This window comes from Wolffia australiana, chromosome 1, assembly GCF_029677425.1.
Source record: "Wolffia australiana isolate 7733 chromosome 1, ASM2967742v1".
Classification (NCBI taxonomy): Eukaryota; Viridiplantae; Streptophyta; class Magnoliopsida; order Alismatales; family Araceae; genus Wolffia; species Wolffia australiana.
This window is the reverse complement of record NC_135835.1, coordinates 2,263,866-2,282,248: the sequence shown is the minus strand read 5'-3', so window position 1 is coordinate 2,282,248 and position 18,383 is coordinate 2,263,866. Positions and strand designations below refer to the sequence as shown.

The 18,383-nt window shown below is 42.7% G+C and overlaps 1 non-coding gene across 1 annotated transcript; it reads right to left on the bottom strand.

Moving 5' to 3' along the window:
- Positions 1-18,045: 18,045 nt before the first annotated feature.
- On the bottom strand, positions 18,046-18,154 carry LOC144714369 (small nucleolar RNA R71). The gene has a single exon (XR_013584340.1). It is a non-coding gene; the product is annotated as a small nucleolar RNA R71 (small nucleolar RNA).
- Between the last annotated feature and the right edge of the window lie 229 nt (positions 18,155-18,383).

Genomic DNA, 18,383 nt, shown 5'->3' with positions numbered 1-18,383 from the left:
TCCTGACCGTTTATTGTTTGATCCTAACTATCTTGAATCCTATACTATGTTTAAAACTATATTGAATCCTATTATATAATCTCTAACCAGTATATAATATACATCAATTTTACTAACTTATCTTCTAAAGTCCCTATCGGAAGAACGGCGGGCTGACTAAAGAGTCACACTCTTCACTAGCTGGTTCTTTGTGACGCCTCACGAGCTGACTTCACTGGTCTTGCTTGGCGGAGATGAGTAATACTCCTCACTACCCGTGCTTTGAAATTCTCTCTCGGTGGCTAGGCCTCTCTTTGGCCATTGATTGGAGGCCACCACTGGGCTCAGAGTGAATCTCGATGTAGTCTCGTCAAATCTCCCTTTCCCCCACTTGCGATTACGATTCTCGCAGAGCCACAACCCTTGTGAGCGTCCTAAACAGCTGACAACCTGTCAGCTTAAGCGCAAGCATCAAAGGACGAATTCCACAGCAAGAAGACAAGAGAAGAGAGAAGAGAGACGAGAAAAGAGAGAAGAGAGAAGACTTCTGAGATGGTTCAACCGCAATGTCGTCTATGCTCAAATGCTTCGACAGTGAGAAGTGAGTGCACGGGCACCTGAGAGTGCATACACCAAAGGAGAGACACCCGTTGAAGAAGCGCGTGATGGAGGTAATCTAGAAGAAAGTGGTTACAGGAACAATAAGTTTCTTGTTGTTTTTGTTTTATGGTAGTTTTTTTGTTGCTGAATGGATGGTTCAGATAATCACAGGTAGGTGATTCTAACTGAACAGTGGTTAAGTGGCCTACCAAGGTGGTAGCCCCATGAGTTGTATAAATACCTGTGTGGACCAAAGATAAATAAGATAACTACAAGTGTTTTTGACTTTTTCTTTCTGAGTGAGTGAGAAAGATCTCTTGCATTGTCTGCTGGAGTTCTCTCCAACAGCGTGCCGCTTTTTGGCTGCCGACATGGGCGACGAAGAAGTCCCAGCACCAAATTTCTTGCACCCATAGCACCGGCACTGCACCGTTTCTCTGCTCTCTCTATCCCGGAGGGAGCAGTCAGCACTCTTCTTGATCTCTTCCTGAGAATCCCGACTGTCCTTGACCCCGGCGTGGCAACTCCTGCGGTCGAGATGAAGCCGAGATCCACCTCGTAGGAGATCTTGAAGAATGTTGCATAGGAGCAAGCAGAAGAAATCCCGACGAGCGAAGAAGAAGATAAGAAGTCCCAGCACCCAATTTCTTGCACCCATAGCACCGGCACTGCACCATTTCTCTGCCCTCTCTATCCCGGAGGAAGCAGTCACCGCTCTTCTTGATCTATCCCAAAGAATCCCGACCGTCCATTATTCTGCGCATTTTGCTCTTGCGGTCGAGATGGAGACGAGATCCGCCTCGAAGGAGACCATAACGACTGTGGAAGAAAGGTCGACGGTGGCGACGTCAGCGCGGAGGAAGAAGAAGACGAGGACGCCGGCGAAGCCCAGCAGAGGCGAGCACAAGTTTAGCAAGTGCAGCCGGGTTTTCTTCACCGGGCAGGCTCTCGGAGGCCATATGGGGAAGCATCGCCAGCCACGGCGTCTTGAGAATCTTGGGCTTGGATGAAGCAAGAATGAAGATAGAAGAAGAGGAGAGAAGAGAAGAAAGAAGAAGAGAAAGAAGAGATACCTAAGTAATCTTGATTTTGATCATTTTATTCATCCGCCAAATTTTTATTTAAGTTGGTTGGGATTTATAGGATAAATGATACTAACTATAGAGAGATGCTTTTTTAACTATGGTCGTTATAACTGGTATAACGGCTATATTTAAATAAATATGAGCCATTGGTTGCAACAGATATGTTTCTTATACTAAGATTTATAGTGACCCTAACAATAGTAGCTCACAGGTTGACTATTGATCACATCAACTCCAATTCAATAAAATGTGATCTTGGTCTGAACTTTTACAGCTTCCTGTTAGGCTTGCACATGCATTATGCACCATTTAATAATAAAATGGCAACACATTTAAATATTTCCTTAATTCTATTTCAATCTATTTTTTTTAAAAAATCTTGACGCTAACCCCCTTGACTGCATTGGGCCAGGTGGATTTGACATGTCTTCTTGCATTTTTACTTGAAGTAAAGGACTTAGGTGAATAGAATGATACGTTTTAGATGCAAATGGGAGGAAAAGAAAGGTCAAAGCAACTTCTTTGATTATAAGAATTAATATAAGCCATTTAGCTGATCATAAAAGAGGCCCAATAATAAATTAGTTATATTTTTCAAAGCCATTTAAGTCCTTTTTAAGAACTGAGTCAAATCAACACAAGAATAATGGAACAAAATTATGATTGGAATCTGAAAGTCTTTTTTCAAAGGTATGAAGGAATGTGGATCAGGGATGAAAGTGTTAAAAAATCATTGTCCTCCAAACCCTTGGAATCAAATCCAATGGTTGAGAGAGTCCAAAACTCTTCTCCCCTCTCGTTGTACCCTGTCTTGGGTTTCTGGTCCAAACATGGACTGGATGTCTTTGATCCATACTAGTTCTACAAGAACTTGGGATCCAGAGTTCAATTTTGATCTGGATTGTTGAAGAAAAAGCACCACTTAGCCATTGGGGAGGTGAAAACAATATTTGTGTGACCTCTAATATTCTTGATGGAAAAGAATGATTATTCTAGTCGGCAAAATGTTTATGGACATTGTTTAAGTTGTTTCTGAAGGAAAATTCAAGACCTTGTGCATTCATTTCTAAATGATGAACCATATGAATAAACACAGTTATAACATAAACGATTTTGGTAATAGCTTGAACGTAAACTTAAGAGAGGACAGACCTGCCTCTATGGAAAGCTTATTTTTTCAGTCAAAAGGCATTATCCTTAGTCGTGAGACTAATTGGATATCTCAAACAAAATAAACCTTACCCATGACTCAAAGACTGGCACTGATTTATGGCAAGATGAGCATTGCTTTCTTCTTTAGTTTACTTGAATTTAACCCATCATTATAGAATATCGACTTAGCCTCTACACATAATAACTAACTCCCACACATTATGAAATATCTCAATCCCTAATTAAAATAATATACCACATTAGTTGGGTATTAAATGATATTTTATATCCACGTTTAAACATAGAGTTGCCCACATAAGAAATAACAACCTAAAAGATAGGTCGTTCAGCTTGTCAAAGTACTAGATTGAACTGACGTATATGTTCATATTATATTGCATCCTCTTGTTCTTCTCTCTGCAATTGTCTTGGAGAACTGAATAATTGAAAATGATGGATGAATAAAACATAAGACTCAAACCTCATGAATGATGTTTCTTTGATGCGGCTCAGATTAGATGAAAATACAAAATGATGAAAGAGATGGGTGGATATACACATTTAGTCCAATTTATTGTTTTTTTGGCTTAAAGGCCTGGTTTCTTACCGTGTAGGTAATTTGATCCCTGGAGATTGTGGGTTGGTTTCGTTTTGCTCGTTTCATTTCCCCCAGCCTTACATTAACTGAGGAATTGAGATCTGAAAAAATAGATAGGTGAGTGATACATCCGATAATAGATAGATTCAAGAGGAATTAATATGATTTTGGAAAGCTGGGCAAGGATACAGGCCAGGGTCCACAAGTATGTCAAACACCTGATCCAAAGTTAATCCGTGACACTTCATTATACAAAACTGTATTATTGTTATTCCCACATTAATAAAACAATAGTCGTGCATATATTTCTATAATTGCAGATATCAATAAATAAAATTAAAATATAAAATGTCACATGTTAGGAGGTTCATATGAAACTGAAACTGGATAGAACAAGTCGCCAAACCATTAGCACATAACCTATAAGGGATTTATATCATGATACATGTTTGTTGTTTCAATACCTTTAGTAGTATTTTAAAGTATTTAAATTTGATTGTCTTATTTTATTACCTAGATCAATTGAATATTCACACATAATCTCTATTTACTGAAACTGAAGAAACAAAGAATCATCAATTACTAATATATCTACATAATAGTCATATTGGTTACTTATTGATGCCAAAACTTGATATAAATGATTTCATGAAATAAATGATTGAACTAGGATAAGAGGCTATGTTGTGTATCAAATTTAACAAGAATTTCTTATGGATGAAATAAATAACTATTTTTCAACATGATATCGTGTAGCTAATTTAAGGATCAATTATAATTACGAATGTGATGTCGTTTCTAAAAAACCAGGGGAACTGTGATGGGACGGGAGACATGACAAGCTATATGCCCCAGTATCATTTGCCAATAATTGTCATTTTTCCACTCATCTCCCATCTATCCCGAACTTTAAACAGCACCTCTAGTTTAGCCAGCTCAAATATCATCCAAAGACTCAACCATTTGGTGTGCTCAATCCAATTGCCATATTCTGATTAATCATTTTGGTACACTCTTAATCTATCTCTTCATTTTGATTCCTTTATTACTTAATAATCTATTTATTTCACACACTAGATCCCTCCCTACATCTATTCTTTCTATGTACGAATGACCAATTAAGAAATTTGGGTTCAATAATTATCACAAGCTACTATGTTGCAAATTTGGAAATAGCTAGAGGTTAAAAATTTATGACCCACTATTAATGCCATTTTTGAGATGGGAACCACTCATTTATTTGAAGGGTTAAATGAAAAAAATATAAAGTTATATTCTTGCTAAATGCGTAACCTAGGAATAAAGAATATAATATAATGAGACTGATGGCGCGTCACCAACGGACGTCATCGAGCCAGCAGCAGAGGAGCAGCAGGACTTCCCCGACCCAGCACCCGAGGAGCCGGCACTACCCAGCTCGCCACCGAGACGAGTCCAGCCACCACGACGAGCCGCCGCAGCAACACGGGATCCCGCATTCCGTTACTCGGCATGACGCGGACGCCGACCACCGGAGCACACCATTACAGTCAGTTACTTTATCTTATAGTTTTCCCTTTATTCGTATTGTCGTGTAGCGGGGGAAGGGCCCATGGGAGGAACCCTTTCCCCCCTTTTTTTTATGTTGGGCCTGACAAGCCCGTCTCCTATTTTCTTGCTTATTTTCTCTCCCTTTTATTTTGTGTAATTGGACTTAAGGAAGGGCCATCTTCACCCATATATAAGGGGAAGAGGTGGGCTCTTCCCTTACCTTGACCTAAATTTTTGAAGAATGGCATTTTGAGAAAGAAGGGTCAGGTCGTGGAGAAGAATAGAAGAAAGAAGAAGAGGAGAAAGAAGAAGAAGAAGAGAGGAAGAGGAGAGGAAGGAAGAAGGGAGCCGCCGCCGCTGCCGCCGCTGTGCCGCCGCCGCCAGCGCCGCGCGCACCACCCGCGCCGCCGCCGCGCGCCGCCCAGCCGCGCCCGTCCCCCCAGCGCCCACCGCCGCGCGCGCACCGTCGCGCGCGCCGTCCCAGCGTGCCGCCGCGCGCGCGCGCCGCGCGCCCGCCGCCGCGCCGTCGCGCGCCGCCACGCCGCGCCCGCGCGCCAGCGTACCCACCGCCCGCGCCGACGCGTGCCGCCCCCGCACCAACGCGCGCGCCCGCCGCCGCACCGACCGCGCGCCCGCCGCCGCGCCGACCGCGCGCCCGTCGCCGCGCCGCCCGCACCGCCGCCGTGCCGTCCGCGCTGCCGCCGTGCCGTCCTCGTCGCCGCCGCGCCGCCGTGCCGCCTGCCGCCGCACCGCTGTGCCGCCGCTCCGCTCACGCCCTCACCAAGCTGTCGCTCCGGGTCGCGCTAGCCGTGACCGCCGTCGTCCGACCGCGGCAACATCGCCGCCGTGCTCGCGACGTCGTCCCACCGCACTGCTCGCCGTCGACCACGCCTCCCTGCACCGCTCCGCGCCGACTGCGCGCAACCGCCCCTCCGCACCAGTCAACCTCCGGCGCACCCGACAACTCCCTCCTCCGGAACCAGTTGGTACGAAGATCCCGTCGCCAGCGCGACGAAGGTACTCTGCTTCCCCTCGCCTCTTTACGTCATTTATTTCCTTCAGTATTCTTTCGTATTGCCTCCACCGCGCTCGGGTTAGATAGGTGAGTGGGACAGATTGAGAGAACGACGAAACAAAGACGGCGTCTTACCTGTCGATGCAGTCGGGGCGCCCGCTGCGTGTGAGCATTCCAGTGGGAGTTACCTCATTCGACGGCGTGCGCGCCCTCGACCCACCTCGGACGACTTGGAGGGCTGGTTCGACCCAGCTTGGCGACCCCGTCCCCGCTCCGGGTTGGCTCTCGTAGCTTGTCGGCGCATTGCACGTACCATCGTAGAACCATCGTCCTCGTTATCGTCATACATGTATTTCTGTTCTCCGCATATCCATCGGTTGACGTCGTGGACGTAACCCGATTAGTTAGTGATACGACACCGAGTTCCTACCCTCGGTGACGGTCGGACGCCGTTGAGACGACGTCCGGCATCAGAGACATTATCTCCATATTTATCAAGATTTTCATTTACAGTTATAATAGCACGTTTATCACATTTTGAGTTTGAGGGACATCTGAGGGATGTCAAGATTAGGTTTCTTTCTGGATACATTGATCACACAATAAACATGGTGCAACTAGAAAATCTTGTGATTAGAAACACAAAGCTTATGGTACGAAAGTTGAAGAATGTCAGACTTGGTTGTAAGAAATACTTTGTTCAAGGCTGTTACAATCACCAAAACTCTAATAGATGAATGTGTCTACTATAATTTTAGTGGTGCGTAGTAATTTATTCATTGTGACTTATGCTGATGGCATAGTACTAACTACAAGTGATACCATACTACTTTATGACCCCTAAAAAATCATGGCAAAACAACTTCAGATGAAGGATATTGGTGAATCGTCTTATGCACTAGGGATAAAAAAATAATCTAATTTTTCTCAAAATCTTTTGAGGCTTGTCTTAAAGCCATATCTCGAAAGGGTCCTTAAACGTTTGATATGCAATATTTAAACCTTCAGATATATTCATCGCTCAAGGACACAAAAGTTATTGGTATTTTGAGTAGTTACTATCTATCAAAGTTTCAATAAGATAAAGCATTTTACCGACCAAATCTGAATTTTGAACTCGACATCAACCACTGGGTCTGAGTGTAAACCGATCAGTCTAATTTCAGATCAATTAACCCAAACCTTAATTTAAACTATCCAGTATAATGTTTGGTTGGGATCATATCACACTGATGTATTAAATGAGAAATAAATAAGTATAATAAATAAAATGAGAGAGAAAGAGACGTAGAGAGAAAGGATGAGAGAGAGTGAATGAATTAGATAGAAAAATAGAGAAATACAGAGAGAGTGAGTGATGACAAAATGTATGACAGATAAAGATTAAGAATAGGGAGAGAGAATGAGCAAGAGAGAGAATGGACTGGTGAGTGAAAAAAAAACAAGTGAGCATAGAGAGAACAAAGCAAGAGACAGTGTAAGACTGGCCTTGAGAGAACAAACGAGTGAGCGTGATAGAAGGGAACAGGTAAGAGTAAATGAAATACCTGGGTAGAATAAATGATAGAGGGAGGAAGAATGAAGCAAGAGATAGCAAAAGAATGACCTTGAGAGACAAATAAGAGAGTGAAAAAAGAAGACTGAGAGAGGAGGTAAGAGAAAGACAAATGTGTGAGAGAGTGAGAGAGGTTGCGAGAAAATTTAATTGTGTGTATGTTGATATGACAATCTACAACAAGGAGAGAAAGAGACTTAGGGAGAGTGTGAGAGTCAGAGAGAGAGAGCAACGAAAAGGTAAAATAGAGGGCAAGAAAGAGAGACGGTAAGGACAAATGAGCTCTTATTTTGTTCAAATCTCTAGATGGATATAAAGCCAAGCCATCTTTTAATTGACAGATTTCATCAGTTCAGACCAAATTGACTTCTTATCAACGAATATTGTCATCAAAATTTGAATGATCCAATTTGATTGGAACCCTAGTCCCTAAATAATATCCTCAACCAGTGGGGCTTAATGAAGTTTTGAAAATTCAAGTGATAGAACATTGTTGGAAGTCTTACAAATGAGTAAAAGAATGAGGGGGAGAGAGAACAAGAAAGCTACATGGACATACAAAGTCAGAGAGAGAGAGAGAGTGAGAGAGTCGCTACTAGAGAAAGCAAGTCTGAGAGAATAGAGAGAGGGAGACAGAGAAAAAGAACAAGGGTCAGAGAGCTCTCATTGTTTCAAATCAGTAAATTGATCTTGATCAAAAGGGTCATTTTTTTCCGAAATTTGATTAGGTTTGATTTAATAAACTTCAGACAAATGAATATGTTGATCAAAGTTCTGATGATCCATTTTAATGCAGGCCCCAGTCCATACAGAAAACCTCAATGAGTGGTGCCCCGTGAAAACTGTTTAAAGTTAAGGGATACAAAATGGGCAAAGTCATGTATGCGTCACTATGGGAGGTATTATGTAGGCATACGTATGTAACATGGAAAATATGACCGATATCACAGGTATAGTTAGAAAATATATGAGTAATGTAGTTATTAACTTTTAGACAGCAATGCAAATGGATTGTTGATAAGCTCAGATTTTATGTGTTTTTTAATGGTTATTTAGCAGTTCAGACGTGTGAGGTTCAGAGCTTATGCAACAAATTTATAAACCTCACGGCGTAAGGCGAGTGAGGGTCGATCCACAGGGAGCAGGAGAAAACAGCAGAAATTTCCTTCTTTATTCAATAGATATGTCACTTATCAATTTAAAATAAATATTAAACTCTGTTAAATGATCCTCAGGAAAATCACAGGATTCCTCTTTAATCCCCAGTTTAGTCGAAAGATTTAACTGCTATTGCTCTGATTAAGTTAAAGATTTAACTTAATAGAGGCTGTCTGAGAAGTTCTCTGTAGCAGTACCTTGCCCTTGGGGCAAAGGATCAAACACTGCGTGCAGGTACCTGCGCGCAAGGTGTCTGCGTCAGCGGCGCTGTTGCGCGCGGCGTGGCTGCGGCGGCGCTGCTGCGGCGCTGCTGCGTGCAGCGCTGTGGCGTCTTGGCGTGGCTGCGCGGCGCTGCGCGCTGGGCGCTGCTGCATGCGGCGGCGTTGCTGCGCGCGGCGCCGCTGCGTGCGGCGTGGCTGCGCGCGACGCTGCTGCGTGCGGCGGCGTTGCTGCGCGCGGCGCTGCTGCGCTGTTGCGTGCAGCAGCGCTGTTGCGTGCGGCGTGGCTGCGCGCGACGCTGCTGCGCACGGCGCTGCTGCGTGCGACGGCGTTGCTTCGCGCGGCGGTGCTGCTGCGCGCAGTGGTTCTGCTATATCAAAGGGATTTTTGGGGAGGTTTGGGGAGGATGATCAGAACAAGCAAGAAACAAAGTTCAACTGAAATCAAGTCTAAAACGAAACAATCCTCAGGTGGAAAACATTGGAAGATCTGGTGACTCTTCCAACCCAACCAAAATTGTCTGAGAAGAGAGGGATTACAGGGCTGAAGCTTGAGATTTCCCCACGTCGGGTGTCACGTCCTTGCGGCGAGGCGTGGTTCTTCAATCCAAGCTATCTTCAGTCTGTTCTTCCTCTCCAACTCCAAAAACTCATCAGCTCATGGAGGGTGCAGAAATCCTCTTCTCCAAGCCCTAGTTTCCTTAGAGAAAATTCTGAACACCTAAACTCCTCTCTCAAGAGAGTATTTATAGGTTTTCTCTTAAGTCATGCCTAGGGGCATTTTCGTAATTTTTGCCACTTCAAATTTTTGCCCACTTCTGTTGATCCTCCTCTCTTCCTTGATCTTCTTAACCTGTTTCTGAATGTTCACTGGCCATAAAACGTTAAATATATTCCACTTGATTCAAAGAATCAAGTGGGGTTAGTGATTTCATAAAACAATACATATGCATGAACTTAGCATGAATTCACAAGATAATTGTAATGAATTTAAACTTGAGAACTTGATTATTTGATGACATATTTTAGAGTCATCAATTGTACATATCATTTCCCTTAAAGCAGCATATTTACATCTTGTCATGAGGCATCAAGTCATCTCAATAGACAGAATAACTCAGTCAAACGCATTAGATCTCTTTGTTGGATTAAAAGACCGATTAATTTCTGTTGTGGAAAAAAGTCAAAAATGATGTTTACCAAGAACTATATGAGCCTAACAAAGTGAAAGCTCATTCACTTTGAGTTCATAATTTTGAAATAAAGAGTTTGTAATATATAGTTGCTTGTGGAGCACATTGAGAGAAGACTACAGTTGACCCTTTTCAACATGTATGACTGTGATGCTAAAGCCGGAGTCAGAAACGGAATTCCAACCTCTGACACTATGTCATCTTAACTTTTTTCTATTAGTGCTAACTAAATCTAAAGCATAATAACATTAACTTACTACATTAAATCATACCAAATTTGAGATGTTATATTTTTTACTATTTAAGTTTATTTCTTTATTGTTCTAACGTGAGTGGCACACAAGTGATGTGGTACCGAGAGCATTACTCAAGCAATAAAAAGGCATTGGCTGTGGAGCATCATACGAATTAAAGCAAATGGATATCTGGCTGTCCCCTGTAAAGTGGCATTTCATGAAGTATGGTGAGAAGACCAGTGATTCAGTAATGATCATAAGGCAGAGTTCTTCGTTGACATCTCTCCTTATGTATATATCATTCCATTCTGATTGAAATATGAGCAAAATTGATGTGGGTGCTAGTCACATGATTGCACCATATTTAGGAGGGATTAGATTGCCATAAATGGCAACAAACACCTTAAAATTAAATTTAAATAGATAAAACTCCTTTTGATTAAGTTATAATAAACAAATTATTTTGTTAGTCATCTGTTTTTTTAATTTGTGCGCCATAAACAAATGATACATGCGTGTTTTTTAGGTTAAAATGATTAAATATATGTTTAAACTGACATTTTTCAAAACTTGATGGTATTTGTAGGACATTTTTGGACCTCATATTACAAGAGACTATATTTTGATTCCAATATAGTTTCTTCAAAATACTATAAAATCAAAATATATAATATTATAAGTTTGAAGGTCGATTAATTTACCATTTATGGGTTTATATTTATATTTATTAAGGATTTTAGGTGTTTATTATCAGCATGGCACGTGTCATCACTTGATTCCTCGCGTGGTAACTAATATGTGATTTATTCAATGATTAGCATAACTAAACAGTGCAAGAGGATGCCATCGTAGTGTCGTAAAATCATGAGGCTATAATGGTTAATTGTTAATTCATCATAATTGATTAATTGACAAACCCAAAAAGAGGTGTGAAGTCATAAACATCATAAGAAAATTTATGCACCATTTTATTGATTTCACGTTCACTCTGTTGTGATTTCTCATTTTATGCATTAATTTTTCGATTTGATTTGAACAACAAGTTAGAAGTATAGTTGGCAAATTTTACGAGTCCAATTACTTTCATAAATAACATATTCTAAGTATATTAGTTTAAACGAATGGAACATATGTTAAACTTTAATTCTTCTTTCTAGTATTTTTCTATAATAATGAGAAAACAAAACCTTTGTAAATAGCATTTAGCGCCGTCCGCCAACCTAAAAGCAGCAATGCTCAAGCTAGCAATAGGCGGGTGATAAACTCAAGATTTGGGTAAGAATTATATCATTACGAATTTGAGTTTAATCAATATAATATTCAAACCTATACTGATAAATAATTTAATAAGCTAGCGATGGGCACGGGTCATCTCCATAGGGAACATATATTAGGAAAAAGTATGATCTCAATTGGGGTGAAGCAAAGATGAGAGGAGTTATGTATACAATAGTGAATGTGAGGTGATGATATATAACAAGATGATAAATGGCTAAGTAGGGTTTTATTAATTTGGTTTTAAGATGGAAAAGAATGGGGAGCGAAATAGGATTGTAACAACAGCTTGGTAAGTGGGGTAATCGTTTGTAGATACGGTGATAAAGATTGCGAGAATAAGGTAGAAAGATGGTAGAAATGTGATGTAGTGATATGTATTTCTTTAAACAGGAAGGAGAGAGATGTGTGACGAGATCATCACGGTGTAGGGAGTACACAAAGTGAAAGTCAAGGTGAGGAGGGATAGGGGATGTTGAGGGCGTGGATGAAGGATGGTAATGGATGTGGGTGACAGATGGCCAAGATGGATAAAATAACTAAGCATGTTGAAAACGATCAAGTCTAAGGTAAAATGCTAACCTTAAATTCCTATATTCCACTGAGATCATAGTGTCTTCCTGTTGTAGATCAACCTCTTCACTTCTCTCTTGAACCACCCCACGCACTAGAGACACCAATGAACATTTGGTGGACCTTCGAACTTCACATTCTTTCAATCAGCGTCACTAGGAGGAAGTGAGCTTAAAGATATTTTTTATAAATATCAGCTCAATGAGAGTTGTGGATCGTCGAATATCACGCCTGGAAATTGGATGTTTTCTAACCGTCTCTTTAATTCAAATATTTCTCTCTCTTCATCCGCCTTAGCATTGTCGCATCATTGGGTTAGAATTTTTTCTCTTAAGGGCATTCAATGCAATGATTGGCTGAGATTCCTCCTCATTATTTGCGATTAACAGCTCTCGTCGCACCACCTATCGCCTTGGGAGAAGACAAAAAGAATATAGACAGTTTATTAGTTAAATATATTGTTGAATAGATTTTCTCCAGCTGACGTGGCACCACCTCAGCGCGCACCACATCTGCAATTTCCCGTTATAAACAAATAGAGACGGGACATGTATATGCAATATGTACACGTTGCACTCTATGATAGTAGCATGTCACCCCACTGTCATTGTTGACTACTTTAAGGAGAGGATAATAATAATATTTAAATAATCTCTTCATTGGGGTACGAAACATATTTATTGCTAAAAAATAGATCCTTTTTTCTGATTAGCCGATGTCACCGCTGCAACGAGAAGTTCAAAAATCCAAGGTATATTCTAAAATTCATATTGAATATACTAAAGAACCAAAAAAGAAAAATACAAATATAATTCAACTTAGAAAATTCATAATTCCCAAATTTAGTGTCAAAAATTCCTAAACAAATCATATTCTAACACAAAAAATGTTTTCATTCAGAATTAGTTTTCTGAAAAATATAAAAAAATACAAAAAAATAGAGAAAATTTAGAATGTCACTCTTAAAATGAATTTAACAATTTTAAGTTCGATAACATGCATATATAATTCATTGAATGCAACTAAACATACATCATATTAACTTACTAAAAATGCATATTTCTAGTAGAAGCGCAGAAGAGCAGAGAAGACTGCCTGCAGGTAGCAAGCACCCCCAACCAGGACCCAACCCACATAGTAAAGGCCATATATATATTACACAAAGCACACATAGACGCCAGCCAACCAACAGTGGACTAGAACAAAAGTGTGGCCCACACTCACACAAAGGAGGGTAAAATGTTTAATTTAACCGTGAAAGTCTTTTAAAATTTATAGTATGAATTAGTGTCTCAAATTGATTTAATTTATTTGACAAGCCAGGTTGAGCTGACAATAATTTAAAAACATCATGGCTAAACAGTCCGCGTAGTTAAGAGAACAACAAAGAAGGAATGAATGGGTTTCCAGCAAATCCCGCCCAAAGCACATTTGTTAGGCCCCTAACTAGGCGACATTCTCTGCCCAGAGGCCTACATGCTTAGTGGGAGGGCATGTTCATGTGAGACTCACGATCTGTAAACAATGAGTCCTATTTACTGCTACGATGCACTAAGGGTGGTGACGCCCTAACTGATATTTCACGACATCGCCCCCATAGGCAGCGATACACTACGGATGGAGTGCGTGCCATCCACACTTAGGCGGGATGGAACAGATGAAGTCCGCCAAGCACTGCGCGCTAGCGCTAAGCACCACATGTGGGTGCCAACGCTTCACGTGAGAGCCATGCACCGCGGGGGAGCATCAAGCGCTGTGCGCGAGTGCGGAACATGTAGGCCGAACGGTGTGCCGTGGCTGTAGTGCACAGAGTTGTGTGGGGGTGCCGCGCAGCAACCGCGTGGGCAGCGTGCGCATTGCGTGTGCGTGGCACGGGGAAGGAGACATTCCGCTAGGAGACTAAGGCTATTGACGTATAGTGAGCGCCGAGACGACATGGGGGCGCATGGCATTCCCGCGGGTAGCACTGGGCATGTGGCACGTAGCTTGAGGGGCCGGGCACAGCGCCGCTTGAGCAGATAGAGCAAAAGATGCCAACGTGGGTGTTGTGGCGTGTGTGATCACCCAGAGGCGGGGCTGGCATGTGTGATTGCAAGGCCCCTAAGCGCACGCGGGGCTGCAGGTCTCAAGTCGTAGTGGCATCCCTACCGAGGCATGTGTCGTCTTGTCTCCTTACTTTGGTATCAACCCTAGTCTTCCCCTTGTACAATTATGACTATGATGGAAACTTTTGTGATATCCATATGACCGTATTCCTCGATGGGGCTGCATCCCCACACTCTCATCTAACCCTTCTATGCGATCTTAAGCTATTGCAAAATCTTCTACTGGAAGAGATCGAGGCTGCCCAGTGTTCTGCTCCAAGCACTAAGGCTGGCACGTTCCAAATTTGAGTAATTGACATAGCTCGAGATTTAAGCGTGTGACAATTGGTATCAGAGCCAGGTTAGGCCTGATCTGCTTGTGTTCTTGAACCAAGTTGGAGGATAGATGGACTCTACGAAGATGTCCAAGTTACAAAAGGATCAACATCACCGGCAGAGGCTTCGCTGCGTGGAGAAGAACCTCTTGGGTTCAAAGACCAAGGTCGACAAGAACAGAGATGACGGTGTGGCAAACGTCAAAGATCTGAGAACAGAGACATGTAAAAGGTAGGATCGCTTTGAGAGTACACTACGCAAGTTGACAAAGATGGTTTTGACTCTCAAGTTGGAATTCTCTGAACAAATATGAGATGAGAGACCCAAGAGCTGCCACTGTAATGCGGAAGGGGAAAAGGTAACAATGCCGACCCTCGAGATTCAGCGGAGCCCGCAATGAGGTGGAAATGGCCGACTACATGTATGACTGTGACATAGATTTTGAAGTCAATGAGTTTTCAAAGGAGAAGAAGATCCTCCAGCCCAGCTTTTTTCTCATAGATGATGCCAAACTATGGTGGCGCCAATGCTCGCAATGTGGAAATTGGTCGTGACCCACCTATGAGGATTTTATACAGGAGATAAAGGACAACTTCATTCCCTAAAACACGATGTGGATGGCGAGGGGAGAGCTCGACAATCAGAAGATGATGGGTACTCCAAGGGAACATGTGCGATAGTTTGTATCCATAATCCAGAGGATTATCGATATATCCGAGGCCGAGAAGCCCTACCATTTCACAAAGGAACTCCCCACTAGCTCCAGACAGAGCTGGAGAGATGACACTATAGAGACCTTAACTCCGCCTATCAAGTGGTTGGAAGGGACAGAGCTCCACCTTAGCAGAGTGACAAAACCAAAGGAAAAGTCTGAAAGTGGGGCAAGCCGCGCCAAGAACGCGCTGAAGTGCTAGAAACCCAAAATGGTCCACGCCTAAAGAGGAAATGGAAACCAGCTACGGCAAGAGTCGGGACAAGGGTAATAGCCCAAGACTGAGAAGGCGACTCTAGGCTGTGGGGGCAACAAGTTAACTTGTTTTGCATGGGGATGCCCCCACTACATGAGGGATTGCCCAATGAGTATCGGGGCGGCGACCATGGGAACACAATGGTTGTGCCCCCTCCCCAACTGCATGTTCTCAAGAGTAGCAGTACGGTGATGTAGAACCACCTCCAATGCTTGGCGGGACTAGAGGGGGTGCCTTGGTCCAGTATGAAGGTCTGAAACTCTTGCACATCGAAGTACTGATCCATCGTAAGCCCGGCACGGTCATTGTCGACACGAGGGTGATGCATAACGTCCTCCTAGGGAAGGAGTGATGACTATCAATACGTCATCAAATGTTTAGACTTTTTGAGCATAAAAGCATCAATTGTATCCATCTAATTCATGTTGGTTGCCATCCATATGCATTGTTTTATAAATTTACTAACCCCACTTCATTCTTTGAATCAAGTGGATGATATCTGACAATTTTGATTAATGAGTTCAGAAATAGAGTAAGGCAGCCAAAGGAAGACAAAATGGATCAGGGGGAGCTGGCGAGAAATCAGGAAGAAGAAAATTCCAAAAATGCCCCCGGGGCATGTTTTAAGAGAAACCTATAAATACTCTCTTAAGAGTTCATTGTAGGTTGTCCAGAACTTCTCTCAAGGAAGCTAGGCTTGGAGAGGAAGGATTTCTGCAGACCCTCCAAGAGCTGCTGAGCATTGGAGCTGGGAGAGAGACAAGCTGAGGCATAGCCAGGCCAAGAAGATCATCTCCTTGCCGGAAGGGCGTGACACAGGGAGGTGTGATTGTTTTGGTTTCAGTGTTTCCTCTTCTCCCTTATGAGACAATCTGTGTCGGGTTGGAGAGCACAAGTTGTGTCTTCAGCAGGTTCCAACCACAGTTGTTCATCTGTTACTCTAAATTTTCTGTTCAGTATTGTTCTTGAATTCTTGCATTTTTATCACTCTTAAGCTTGCTCATCAATCAACAGTCGCAAGTCTTGAAGATAGCCTGCGCACTCAATAATTCCTCAGCAATCTGCGTTGAGGAGCCCTCCTACAGATGCTAGACTGTAGTGCGAGGGCATCATCTCTAAGCGCCAGCAGTTGTGCGCATCCTTATCTGCGCACAAGAAACTGTGCGCAGGCTTGCTTGCGCATAAGTGCCCCACGCGCAGGGTAGGCTGAGCACAAGTAGTTGCGCGCAAGACTTGCTTGCGCGCAGAAGACCTGCGCGCAAGCAATCGCATGCACGAGCATCTACGCGCAAGACTTGCTTGCGTGCAGAAGCCCTGCGCGCAGTAGGAACCGCATGCGAGCGCGAGAGCCCGCAACGCCTTGCCTGCGCGCAAGGGTGCCTGCACGCTGCTATTACCCCATGCGAACCTCACCCTTGCACAGCAGTAGCGGTGCACAGGTCACCCTCACGCACACGCCCCTCGAGTGTTTGGAGCATTGCCTAAACCACAGGCGAAGACCTGTAGGAAGGAAATCGGTTGTTAGATCTGGGCGCCTGCAAACCATATATAACCAGTAATTCATTGAACCTATCTGGGCATGATTGCACACGCTTTTTCTGTGGAAACTTAAGCTGTCTAGAGAAATCTCTGTGGTTTTAACTGAAGATAATTTAGCTAAGCTCTATACTTGAATATAGAGACCTGAAATTACAGATGGAACCGGAAGAAATTCATTGCTGTTTTCTTTGCTCCCTGTGGATCGACACCCCACTTACCCTAAGGTTGTGAGGTTATAAATTTGTTGTATAAGCCCAATCCTCACACAATTTAACCGCCAAATAACCAGTAAAAAACTACCAAAAATTGAGCTTATCAACTGGCGCCGTTGCCGGGGACCACGGTATTACAGTAGTAGGTTCTTTTCTGTCTTTTCAGTTATTCTTTACTCATTCTCCTAAAGCTGTAGGAGTTGAAATCCTCAGCTTATTGTCTTTCTAACTCTCTGCTGAATTTCTATGGTAGTGACACGTTCAAGGGCTGGTGAAAAGTCTATAGAGAACGTTGCACGCGACGCTACTCCAGAATCTACAGTCACAGAACCAGAAATTCAGCAGGAAACTATGGCAGAAGAAAGACACCATCAGCAGGATAGGAGGAGAACCATGCTGGACAGGTCGACACCCTCCGGAAGCCTGCGACAAACGGATGTAAATCTTAACATAGGTGAGGGTATCTTATTCAGGTATGGTAATGCTTTGATACATTCTTTACCTGAATTTAACGGAGTACCTGCACAAAACCCTCTAGAATTCCTAGATGACTTTCATATTAGATGTTCCTCCCGAAACGTTCCAGAATTATCTACAGAAATGCTTAAAATGAAATATTTTCCATTGACATTAAAAGATAAAGCATTTTCCTGGTATCGTAATTTAGGAATTAGTTTTAGTACTTGGGATGAGATGTAGGGAAAATTTCTGCAGAAATTTTACCCTCTCTCCAAAACTAATTTTTATAGAAGAGAAATCCATAATTTCCACCCCCATGAAGGAGAGGCTTTTAGTGAATCATGGGAGAGGTTCAATGACCTGCTGAGGAAATGCCCTCATCATGGAATTGAACAATGCCAATTAGCCCAAATTTTTTATGAATCTCTCTCGGATTTCATGAAGAATATGGTGAATCTAGCCACCGGTGGAACATTTTACACGGCATATGAGGATGAAGTTTTTGACATTTTGGAGAGAGTTGCAAAAACTGATTTGCAGGAAAATGGAGCAAATCAAAATGGAAGAAATCTACAGCCCAAGAGGGCAGGAGTGCTGCAAGTAAATGCCAAGGAGGGG